At 45.4% G+C, this 9,877-nt stretch overlaps 1 protein-coding gene and 1 long non-coding RNA gene across 2 annotated transcripts in view; one reads left to right on the top strand and one right to left on the bottom strand.

The window, feature by feature from the left end:
• Positions 1-784: 784 nt before the first annotated feature.
• LOC139035194 (uncharacterized) lies at positions 785-1,572 on the bottom strand. The gene is made up of 2 exons (XR_011487799.1): positions 1,257-1,572; positions 785-1,117 (listed from the first exon to the last, which is right to left on the bottom strand). It is a non-coding gene; the product is annotated as an uncharacterized lncRNA (long non-coding RNA).
• A 426-nt stretch (positions 1,573-1,998) lies between these two features.
• LRRC8C (leucine rich repeat containing 8 VRAC subunit C) overlaps positions 1,999-9,877 on the top strand; it is a 92,065-nt gene continuing 84,186 nt past the window's right edge. Inside the window, exon 1 of the mRNA XM_070467795.1 lies at positions 1,999-2,230. The gene's annotated coding sequence lies outside the window, so the exon portion shown is untranslated. The remainder of the gene's footprint in view (positions 2,231-9,877) is intronic.

The following is a 9,877-nucleotide window of genomic DNA, read 5'->3' as shown; positions in this document are numbered from 1 at the left end:
GATCGAACCCATGTCTCCTGTACTACAGGGGGATTCTTTACTGTCTGAGCAATGAATTGTAGTAAATACCACAGCTACCATTTACCAAGTACTTATAAAGTGTTTGGCCCTGTTCTTGGTGATTTAAGTGTGTTATTTAATTCTCACATCACCCTATAGTACTATACTTACATTGTTGATGGGGTGGGGGAAGTAGCAGCAATTTCCTTACATTTACACAGAAAAAGCAGGGATTTCTTCCTGGTTCACCTCAGTCCAAAGTCTAGGATTGTGCTTCCTTGACACTGGGCAGTGAGGCAGCATTTCAGGGAGGACTAGGCTTGAGTTTAGGAGCACAAGGAGGATAGAGGTGCAGGCAGAAAGCCTCTGGAGAACAAAGCCCTCCACGGGATATTTGTGCCCTTAGTACTCATCTCACTGTTTGAATCCAGGTAAGGTATTTAACCTGAGTTAACTCAGCTAGTACCTGGTGGCCTACAAGATACTCAAATTTTTACTTAAAAAAATTTTTGTTTGTTTGTTTGTAGCAAATTGCTAGTCAGCTTCTGTCTTTTCTCTAGGAAACTTCCAGGAATTTTTCCCACCTGCTATCTAGGAGGAAGGCCCCACTTTAGAATTAAGTGTTGTTCTCTAGGTTAATTAAGGCTAGTGTTAGGGTCATCTCCTAAGGACTAAGAGGGTTGAATGTTTTCTTCTGTGAAAGACACCCAACAACAGTATTGGAATTCGAAAAAGTGTAGGAATTTGCCAGAGGAGCAGGGAAAAATCAGTTAAGACTAAGAAATCAACTTTTTGACAAATTTTAATTTTGACTTGGAGATAAAAATGGGGTAGAAGGAGAGAGGCCTGCTTTCTTAAGGTTTGGGGTGTAAGAACAAACCAACGAGCAAAGGAAGACTAGCTGTCTATGAATTGCTCTGTTGGCATACGCCCCTCTTTTCCTGAATGCCAAGACAAAGCAATCGTTTAACTGTTGGTGCTCTTAGAAAAACTCGTATTGGTAAGGCATTCCAGAAGATCTTATATTACTTAGTAATCTTGTCTGTACATTTTTCCACTGGGGAGATTTTCTATACAGGTGACTCGGCTTTCAATAAGGCAGAGTTCGCTTTTCAGCCTGAAATTGGGTAGGGAAAGGTGAAGAAGAAAAGCGTGGTTTAACCAGGTCGATTTAAGGGCGGGGGGAGAAAGAAACCCCCTCCCCCATACTCTTTAAACAACAGGTGGTTTTGACAAGAAAGATCAATTCCACGCACAGTACGAAATTGCAGGCGGAGCATTCGATTTCAGTCCCCCAGAACCTGGCGCCAGGTTGTCAGGATGCGGGAACAAGGAGGTTCCTAGCGGACAGCAAGCTCAGGTGTCAAGAGAAGGGCTACTGGGTTTTCTGGTCCTGGAAAACTGGTTTTTGCCTTTGTTCTCTGTCTCTCGAAGTGTGTCCCACCACCCCCTCCCACCCTTTTGCTCATCTGTGAGGGGAGCAGGATAATGAGGAAGGATTATCTCCATCCTCCCCAGTCCTTCCGAGGAGTGCCCAGAAGGGCTATTTTTAGTGGTAGCGGCTCCCCTCCAACTTACCCCGGGGTGGAGCTGCGACTGTGGCGCGGCCGCCCAGCGCAGGGAAGCCTCGGTTTAGGGATGGGGAAGGTAGTGGCCCCGGTCCATTCCTCAGGCACTGGCCGCCAGGTGGGCGTTCCAGAGGCCGGAGTGGCTCCACCGGCAAGCGGCGGGAGATCTTCTTGGGCGCCCTGAAGGAAGTCCTCGGCGGCCGGCGGCTGTCGGCGGCTGCCCTGGGCGGCCGGCCCGGGCACGGGGTGGTCTCCGCGGGAGGAAGTTCCCGGGCCCGGCGGCCTGCGTCACAGCGGGCTGGCACCGCGGAGCCGACCGGCGGGCGGCGCGGCGACCCCGGGGCCGGGCGCTGGGCGGCGCTGGCTGCCGCTGGCCCGGCTGCTCGCGGGGCGGCGCTGGAGGCGGCTCCGTCCGCGGCCGGGGAGGCGGAGGGGAGGAGGGCTGCGGGGCTGGGGCGTTAGCTGCGTCCCGGCTCGGAGCCCGCGAAGAGGACTAGGAGGAAGGCGCCGCCGTGGCCGCGGCCGCAGTGCTTCGGGGCGCGACGAGCCATGAGCAGCCGCCCGGCGGGCGACCCCGCTGCCGCTGGCCGCCGCTGAGCCCAGCCGGGAGACGGCTCGCCGCTCCCCAGCACCGTTCGCAGCCGGCACCCTCGCGCCCAGAGGTAAGGGCGGGGACCGCCGAGGGATGGGATGGGATGCGATGGAGAGGGACGGCCCGCCGAGGATCGCCGGCTCGGTCCTCAAGGTGTGCTGGAGCCACGACTCGCCCCGCCTCGTTCGCGTCCCTGCCTTCCCCCGGCTCTCGGGCGGGCGGACTGTGGGCTCCTGCCCGGCGTGTGGTCCCTGGAGCCATCCGCTGCCGGGGCTCGGGGACCCGCCAACCCTTACCCCACCCATTCCGCGCCAGCCCAGCGTCGGGTGAGAGACCCCAGCCTGGCGCCAAGCGCAGCGCGGCAGGTTCTGCGGACTTGGGGGGGATGGGGCTGGGGGACCAGCAGAAAACGGGGCCACGCAGGGGGAGATCGTCGTTCTTTTCAACCTTAAACCTCCCTGAGACCTCAGGGTCTTTATCTACTGGTCAGCTCTTCCCTTACCACCCCGGAGCCCCTGAAGTTAGCACTTTGGGGAGAGAGAGGAATTAGGTCTCCGAAGGGAACGACAGCGAGATGCCTGCTCCCCAGCAGGACCCGAGGGGAGAGAGGGTTTCGCTGGATCTCGCGGGCCCCAAAAACCAGGTGTCTAGGCCGGCGATTGAGACCAAGACCGCTGCTTTCGACACAAACCCAGGCTCGCTGGTCTTTCCCTTTCCAGCTGGTTCTCAGCGACGACACGGCTAGGGATGGAGTTAGCAACTCAGCAACCTTAGGATGTGCTCTGTAGAAGCTAATTCCTTTCTTCTCTCCCTCTGCCAGTTCTTCCCTCCCCCACCCACGGTGTATATCGGATTCTAGTCCCTTCAAATCCTTGCTCTCTACCTAGCTTTGGGTGCCACCGACACCTAGCCCACATCCCAGGACTGTTATTTCAAAGGCTTAAGGACAAACTTCACTTTCGAATTCTTTTTAAGCATTTTAAACTCCCAGCAAACCAGTTAGGAAACACTTTCAAGTCCCTGCCCACCTTAAAGTTAAAAAATAAGCACCCAGTTTGATGGGTGCTTGAGTGCCAGCAGCGTTGGGCAGAGGGAGATTTGAGTGACTATTTCATGCAGATTTATGGGGGAGGAACGGGTAGAGGAAATGGCAAGACTTATTTTAGTCACACATTTCTCACAAGCTCTCAACAGTGGATAGTGTAAAAAATGTAGCTTTAACCAACAGTCACATTTCCGGATAGGTATATAGTGGTTTCCTAAGGCATACTGGAGGCTTCTTCATGGACAAGTTATTAAAATGCCTCCAGATGAGAGATGAAGGCAACTGGTCTTAACTCTCTTGGCACAGTAGGGCACCATCACCTCAGCGGTCAGCTTTACAGTTTTTATTTTTCTTTACATTCTATTTTTAAATGTTTTGTGTAAAGCCCAAAGGTAAACCATACTTCACAAAATTTGCTCAGATTCATAAACCTGTGGACATGGGTAACAGATTGTGTCTACAGTTTCAATCTGTGATATTTGCATTCTTGTGACTTGCTTAGATAGGGAAGACCGTGGACCTGACCCAGACTGGCTTTGCTTTGGAGTGATCAAATACTCTCTTTAGGTCAGGTTGTTTATTTGCTTTTGAGGGAGAGGTGGGGAGCAACTTTGCAAGGATGGATGCTTTTCATGGTTCACATAACAGATTTGACCACAGATAAGGCCCACTCACCCACCAGCAGTATCAGAGATAGCAATCATGTTTAACAACTTTCTTAGTAATAAAATGATCAAAGCCTTTGTTAACGGTACTAATCTCTTATTTCTCAGATGGACTAGGCACTTAAGGAAATGTGTTTTGAGAAGGGAATGCTTTTAGTATAAAAAAAAGTGTCTAATCTTTACCAATTTGTTAATGATTCTTAATAGTGTGTACTTAAGTTGTAGTCACCCATAACTTCATAGTAAAACCCAAGTTTAAAAAAGAAATAGAGTGGAAATACACACTTATTTTGCCAAGTGTGGTGTTAATAATCTAATATGGAGCATTACTGTAATACAGGCTGCACTAGATGCCTGACATGCGTGATCTCAAAATCTGAAAACAAACTCTTAATGCAGATGGCCATTCACACTTCACGGAAGAGAGCGGCTCAGAGTGTGTGACTTACCCAAGACCATACAGCTGAGTTAATGCCTGAATGAAGCCAAGCCTCTAGTTGTCTTTTTTCTTTTGATTTGTATTGGGGTGTAATTGATTTACAGTGTTGTGTTAGTTTCAGGTGTACAGCAAAGTGAATCTGTTACACAAATACATATATCCAAATCCTCTAGTCTTAATGATTTACTTTTTTGTTATTCAAAGCTGCCTCTCTTTTTTTTCCTAAATAAATTTATTGTTAACTTACCATAAGGACTGTATGAGGAAATGGGGGATTAAGGAAGTCAGGTCACCTGTTCAGGGTATTCTGGTATATAGCAGAATTCACATTTGGACTCAGGGCCATCTGTTTCCCAAACCCCTCTTCTTGCCACTGCTCTCTATTAAATGACTGATTTAGAGCTTAACCTAATGAACATTTCACTCCGGCTCATCAGCTATTCTCATTCACATGATAATGATGCCCTCATGAGCTGCAATACACTCCCAAAGACTTTATACTCAATCCCTGGAGTGCTGGCTATGTCTCCAGGCCCAGAACACTCATGAAAGCATATTGCAACCAACAAGGTGACAGGTATCCTAATGCAGGTATCCTTAATTCACTTAATGTCTCTTAAAATATAAATCTTTGTAGACTGGTATGGGATAAAGGGCATGGCCTCAAGATAAGAAAAGCTGGTACAGATTCTAGCTCTACTGCATAGAACAAGTGCCAGCTAATTCACATTATTGAGCTTCTCTGAGCCACAGTTTCTTGGTGTGATAATGGGCTTATAAGTAAAGCCTACCTAGCTGGATCATTGTGTGCATTCAATGTAACAGTGCTCACAAAGGACAGCTCCTGAAACCTGTGTGTTGTGTGTTCAGTCACTAAGTTGTGTCCGACTCTTTGCCATCCCATGGACTGCAGCACACCAGGCTCCCTGTTCTTCACTGTCTCCTGAAGTTTGCTGAAACTCATGTCCATTGATTCAGTGATGCCATCCAACCATCTTGTCTTCCGCCACCCCCTTCTCCTGCCCTCAATCTTTCCCAACATCAGGGTCTTTTCCAATGAGTCGGCTCTTTGCATCAGGCGGCCAAAGTATTAGATCTTCAGCTTAAGCATCAGTCTTTCAGATGTATATTCAGGATTGATTTCCTTTAGGATTGACTGGTTTGATCTGTCTGCTCTCCAAGAGACTCAGGAGTCTTCTCCAGCACCACAGTTTGAAAGAATCAATTCTTTGACTCTCAGCCTTCTTTATGGTTTAACTCTCACATCCATACATTACTAATGGAAAAACCATAGTTTTCAGTATACAGACCTTTGTTGGCAAAGTGATGTCTTAACTTGTTAATACACTGTCTACATTTGTCATAACTTTCCTTCCAAGGAGCAAGCACCCTTTAATTTCATGGCTGCAGTCACCATTCCCAGTAATTTTGGAGCCCAAGAAAGTAAAATCTGTCATTGCTTCTACTTTTTCCCCTTCTGTTTGCCATGAAGTAATGGGACAAAGGGCTTCCCAGATGGCACCAGTGGTAAAGAATCTGCCTGCCAATGCAGAAGACATAAGAGAAGCGGGTTTGATCCCTGGGTCAGGAAGATCCCCTGGAGGAGAGCATGGCGACCCACTCCAGTATTCTTGCCTGGAGAATCCCATGGACAGAGGAGCCTGGTGGGCTACAGTCCATAGGATCACAGAGTCAGACACAACTGAAGCGACTTAGCACAATGGGACAAAATGTGGTCCTGTCACCTAGTAGGTGCTTAGTAAATGGTAAGAATTACTGTATTCTACCACTGATTGAAATTTCTGCTTAATTTTACATTTGTATATTTTACATGCATATAGCATTTAGTCAGCACTGTCATTGATTCACTTTTTTATATAAAGGCCTTATCTGCTTTTTAGCATCTTTAACTTTTGAGTCACATCCTTTTTTTTGTAGTCTTGACTTATAAACATTTACTCACGTTATGTAGTTTTTCCTTTGCCCTACTCTGCACATTTTTTAGAATATTAGTAGCCATCTTTCAATGGGATGGAATTTGTATATCTTGGCAAATGCACTATCCTGTTTTCTGCCTCTCCTGATATCTCAGCCTTGCTTATCACTCAGAGCACCATGGCAATCCTAGTATCTCCCCACCACATACCTCACCCTTCGTTGAGTCTCTACGAGCTAATGTTCTGCATCTACTTCAAGGCCCAACCTAAATGCAACCTCCTACGTGAGCTATAGACCTTCCATTTTTAATCATTTGTCAGTTCACTTATAATTCAGATAACATGTCCCCCTAATGATTTTTAAATTTTTTAAGGTTATTTGTCCAGATAATATCCTACAAAAAACTATAAACTCTTTGAAGATAGGGACATTTTTCTATTTCTTTGTATGCTTTGCTTCAAATAAAACATAGATAGTTTCGATTTCCTGAATGAAAGATGAGTCAAATATTCAAAGAGAGATCCTCCCAATAATTAGGAAACACACCCAAGTTATTTGTCTCTGTTACATGAGTAGTGGCACCCTCCTCTTTATTCTGAGACTTGTTCATCCCAGCCTTCTTCACTCCTTTAACTGGCATTCCATTTACTGGAAGGCCACAGTTCTTCAAAGCCTTGGCCATTAAGTACCAGGTAAGATAGCTATATTTCATTGATCAGTTGCTTCCATGGTGGTATAGTAACCTCATTAGGTTGTAAATATATTGAGTACATCAACAGTATTTGAATAGTTTGGCATTTTAGATGGGGTAATGATCCTGATGGATTTCTTTAATTAGGATTATAATTTACCTGTGGGAAAGAAATGCAGGTTTCCCCCATTATCTGCAAGGAGAGTTCCTCTGAAAATTTATGTAAGCTGAAATAGCATAAAGGGAAGGAACAGTTACCTTAGGACACATCTTACTAACGGATGCACAGAATACATGGAGATAAAGCGCAGATGCTCACAGATACTGTTCAAAGTTATGGGGTTTGATGTGGAGATGCTGAGTGTAGTTCTTGGGGAAGGAGCTTGCAGTGCCACTGTCGCTGCTGCCCTGGGTGTTCGCTGCCTCTGTATTTCTGCTTACTGCAAAACCAATGCTGAACACTATTTTTGCTTTTTGCCTTTCTTTTCCATAAGTGCAAAAATCCTTTTTGGATTTCTTTCAGTTAGTCAAAACAAGCACCACTATAGGTCTTTCATAAAAGTGAAGTGGTGTAAAGGGAACTTTCAAAAAGCAGGTATACCTGTACCTGCCTTAGAGAGAAGGTTGAGATAATAAGCAATGAAGATTTCAAACCCTTTGGTTGAAAATAGGACTAATCATGCCACAGTATGGAGGATACAATCAAATTGACTTTCATGAGAGAATTCACTTTAGTTCAGTTCAGTCGCTCAGTTGTGTCCAACTCTTTGCGACCCCATGAGCTGCAGCACACCAGGCCTCCCTGTCCATCACCAACTCCCGGAGTTTACCCAAACTCACATCCATTGAGTCAATGATGCCATCCAACCATCTCATCCTCTGTTGTCCCCTTCTCCTCCCACCCTCAATCTTTCCCAGCATCAGGATCTTTTCAAAAGAGTCAGCTCTTCTCATCTGGTGGCAAAAGTATTGGATTTTCAGCTTCAACATCAGTCCTTCCAATGAACACCCAGGATTGATCTCCTTTAGGATGGACTGGTTGGATCTCCTTGCAGTCCAAGGGACTCTCAAGAGTCTTCTCCAACACCACAGTTCAAAACCATCAATTCTTCTGTGCTCAGCTTTCTTTAGAGTCCAACTCTCAACATCCATACATGACTACTAGAAAAACCATAGCCTTGACTAGATGGACCTTTGTTGACAAAGTAATGTCTCTGCTTTTTAATATGCTGTCTATGTTGGTCATAACTTTCCTTCCAAGGAGTAAGTGTCTTTTAAAAAATGTCATGGCTGCAGTCACCATCTGCAGTGATTTGGGAGTCCCCCAAACTAAAGTCAGCCACTGTTTCCACTGTTTCCTCATCTATTTACCATGAAGTGATGGGACCAGATGCCATGATCTTAGTTTTCTGAATGTTGAGCTTTAAGCCAACCTTTTCACTCTCCTCTTTCACTTTCATCAAGAGGATCTTTAGTTCTTCTTCACTTTCTGCCATAAGGCTGGTGTCATCTGCATATATGAGGTTACTGCTGTTTCTCCCGGCAAACTTGATTCCAGCTTTTGCTTCTTCCAGCCCAGGGTTTCTCATACTGTACTCTGCATAGAAGTTAAATAAGCAGGGTGACAATATACAGCCTTGACATACTCCTTTTCCTATTTGGAACTAGTCTATCGTTACATGTCCAGTTCTAACTGTTGCTTCCTGACCTGCATACAGGTTTCTCACGAGGCAGGTCTGGTGGCCTGGTATTCCCATCTCCCTCAGAATTTTCTACAGTTTATTGTGATCCACACAGTCAAAGGCTTTAGCATAGTCAATAAAGCAGAAATAGGTGTTTTTCTGGAACTCTCTTGCTTTTTCAATGATCCAGGGGAGGTTGGCAATTTGATCTCTGGTTCCTCTGCCTTTTCTAAAACCAGCTTGAACATCTGGAAGTTCACGGTTCACGTATTGTTGAAGCCTGGCTTGGAGAATTTTGAGCATTACTTTACTAGCGTGTGAGATGAGTGCAATTGTTCTGTAGTTTGAGCATTCTTTGGGATTGCCTTTCTTTGGGATTGGAATGAGAACTGAACTTTTCCAGTCCTGTGGCCACTGCTGAGTTTTCCAAATTTGCTGACATATTGAGTGCAGCACTTTCACAGAATCATCTTTTAGGATTTGAAATTGCTCAACTGGAATTCCATCACCTCCACTAGCTTTGTTCATAGTGATGCTTCCTAAGGCCCACTTGACTTCACATTCCGCAATTTCTGGCTCTAGGTGAGTGATCACACCATCATGATTATCTGGGTCGTGAAGATCTTTTTTGTACAGTTCTTCTGTATATTCTTTCCACCTCTTCTTAATATCTTCTGCTTCTGTTAGAATTATGTGAGAATAATGAGAGAATTAGCATGGGAAAAGACGCAGACAGTCTCACCACAAATATCAGAGGTGGAAAAATTTTAAAGGAACAGGTAAAAGAAGTGAAACACTATAATATTACTATACTATGCTATATTCTCTCTCTATATATGTCTCTGTGTGTGTGTGTGTGTGTGTATCTCACACACTATAACACCCTATGACAATAATAACAAATACTATTATTTACTATTAATAATAGGTCTGCTAGATATGGGTCATTCCTGGACTATAGAAATAGGAAAGAGACTGTGGGGTCAAGATGGGCAAGAGTGGAAACTAGTGTGGCCTCAAATACCTAGAACAATATTGTACTCCCATTCGCTCTCAGCACAGCCACAGAAGGGCAAGAGGATAATCTCAGAACTTTACGTAAAGTAGATAGTTTGGCAGATACAGTGAAAATCTCCTAAACGTATTCAAAGGTAGAGAATACCTGAACTCTTTTCCAATAGCAGGCGTGAAACAAAAAAATAGCCTGGGGTACCTATGTAAAAGTGTAACGCACTGTCGCAAGTTCAGGGAGTGAAT

This window comes from Odocoileus virginianus, chromosome 5, assembly GCF_023699985.2.
Source record: "Odocoileus virginianus isolate 20LAN1187 ecotype Illinois chromosome 5, Ovbor_1.2, whole genome shotgun sequence".
In the NCBI taxonomy this organism is placed as follows: Eukaryota; Metazoa; Chordata; class Mammalia; order Artiodactyla; family Cervidae; genus Odocoileus; species Odocoileus virginianus.
This window is presented reverse-complemented; position numbering and strand designations above follow the sequence as displayed.